Here is a 2,809-nt window from a genome sequence, read left to right as displayed (position 1 = left end):
ATTAGTTTGAAAACATGAACTTAAGCAATTGTTACATATTGTGTTTCTGTGAGCGTAAGTGTGAGCATCCTTATTAGCCTTTTTACTCATGCTACCTTTATATATGTAAGCCAGCAGTATTAAGGAGACTTAAATTTTCCTTAATTTATGAAGGTAAAAGGAAAAACATCAGATGTGGGCAAACCTTTAAAACATGTCCCAGTGACAAACACTGAAATACTCAAAACAATCAAATACTGATTTTAAATATTTGATATTTGGGTCTAGGGAAGACTTAACAAGTGAAGTTGTCTTTTACAGCTTTCTTAGAAAACACATGGTCTTGAGGGCATATTTTCCCCCCAATGTTGGAGAGAACTGCACCCCCCTATATACAGGGCACCCTCTGTAAAAGATATTTGGAGAATATACAAAACAGGAGTGTTTCCTTAATACAGGCATTTTCATCACTGTACTTTTATCTATTTATTATACTGTGTGTAATGTGTGCACAGTTTGTGGCAGGTAAATTTTAGTATGTGGTAGAGCCAGCTGCTACAGACTGAATCAGCCATCGTTGCTACAGACTTAGGGTGCTGCTCGCTGACCAGACGCATGAGCTCCGGGTGCTGCAGTCCACTCTAGCTAATGGCCAATATCAAAAGGTAACAAATTTAAATAAATACAAGTAGCATGGATTACTTCGCAACCTCTAACATTATTTTCTTCATTGTCCATTTTAAAATGTAGCAACATGCGCCTCAGTGAATCATAGCTATTTGCTAACATCCCTTCTAAGAGGAGGGGGAGTGTCTAACAGAAAAGAATTCATCTAAAAAGCACTAAACACATTGTGGGAGTTTAGCACTCTCGGGCACTTTTTTGGTATCGTTTTGCATTTTAGAAAACCGTTGCACACCCGTGATCAAAACCCATCAAGCTTCCACTCAACTTCACAATTGCCACAAGGCACATGCATTGGATCCATATATCTGCAAGGAACTCTACACCTCTGGAGCATCTAACTCTACCTGTGGTGCATCAAAGCCCCAATGCTCACGAAGGCGCCTGGGCCCCGAGAGGACTCCTCTTCCACCCAGGTAATAGGATCTCCATCTACAGGGACGCATTACTCTTGGCCACCTTCTGCAATTCCCAGGTCCCTCTAGCCAGATCTGTGAAGCCCCATGAAATATTAATTACAGTGCTGATTTTACCACCATTCCCTTTTGTTTATAGAGAATGAAATGGAGCAACCCAGCCATTCTTTGCTTGGCCCCTGTGTGGCCATCATCAGAGAAGAACTGCCACAAGCGGTGTGTTTCCCATGGTCCCACAGTAATTAGTGCAGCTTAGGCAAGCTCCAAATCTCGAACCAACAGATGCCCATTTCCCTCAAGTCAAGTGAAGAGTAACCAGGAAACAATGCTCACTGTGTGAAGGAAGGCTGGACCATCTGGCATCTTTCCTGGTCTCTCTAAGCAAAGTTAAACATGGAGGTATCACAATGCTGTCTCGCAAAGCAAAGAAACACGGAGGTATCACAGCGCAAAAACCTACAAGGGAATTGATGTTAGGCTAACTGAAGGTGTTCAGAGGAATAATGACGCAACATCTCACCAACTTTGTAAAGAAAAAAAAACTCAAGATTTACTATGCGTTTGCAATTGCATCATTCGTCCTTCTGTGACCGTGCATAGGGATTAAAGATTGCATAATGGTTAGTACTTAGTGCGTCATGATTAAAGAGTGGCCCGTTTTCTTCAAGCGCTTTGTGTTCACATTCACATTCACTAGCAGTACAAACCGGTCTTCACATGTTTTTCAGTCCCATCAGTCAAGTTCCTCAGATGCTGCCCGTCCGACAACATTTGTCCATTCAGATGACAGATTAGCTCCTCCAGGCCCGGGAGACACCAGCGTAAACAGACGGAGGTGAGCAGCGGAGTGCACTTCAGCCAGAGCCTCGCTGGGAGACCCGCTGGACTTTCCCAGCCGAGCAAATCGCCCCCAGAGCGGCCGAGGCGGCCGTGGGCTGCAGGGTGTGTTAGAGGCTCACCCCCAAGTTTATACTCATCCTTCCTGAAGGCCCCTCGCCTCTCCCTGCCCGCCATCAAGCGCCGTTCTCCCGCCTTCGTGCAAGTTCTGAGTCTCACTGGGAACTGGAAATGAAGGTAAATACAAACTAGTTTGCTCTTCCATTACCACCCTAATTCCATTATGGCAATTTGTGGTATCGATTCTGAAGGGGATGAAGCAAGGCAGGCTGTGGAGGACAGGCTGCCAAGATGGACGAGCGTCACTAACTCCAACTGACATAAAATTACTCGGAGTGACACACCCTTTTTATGCCCATCGGGGAGCAGGGCTGCCACACTGATTCAGATGTCACTCACGAAAGGGCAGTTTGTGCTCGCTGAGCTACAGCACTGATGGAAGACCAGTTTTGGCCATTTCCATCTTAAGGAGTGCGATTACACCCCCGGAGGTGATCTGATCTGAGATCAGCACTCCCGGTGTGAGGCTTAATGACGAATGCGCAGAGTATGTACTGCTACATCCTGTTTCACGTAGCCACTTTTTTTGAGAGTTCCGACATGCCCCAAAGTAGCGGAGTGGCTCAGCGATTTATAGCAAAGCAGTGGTGGTCACTCGGGTCTGTAACACCCGTGGTGGGCCTAAGATGCGCTCACCATTTAACACGAGGGAAATGACAGGAAGCTGAAGATGTCCCGCTCCACGCCCTGCAGCAGCAGCTCTGTGGTCCCCCTTGCCAGGACGTGTTCTGAGGTGACGCCACTTCCTGCTGGGGAAGATCCAGGACACGATA

This window comes from Electrophorus electricus, chromosome 1 (assembly GCF_013358815.1).
Source record: "Electrophorus electricus isolate fEleEle1 chromosome 1, fEleEle1.pri, whole genome shotgun sequence".
NCBI lineage: Eukaryota > Metazoa > Chordata > Actinopteri > Gymnotiformes > Gymnotidae > Electrophorus > Electrophorus electricus.
This window is presented reverse-complemented; position numbering follows the sequence as displayed.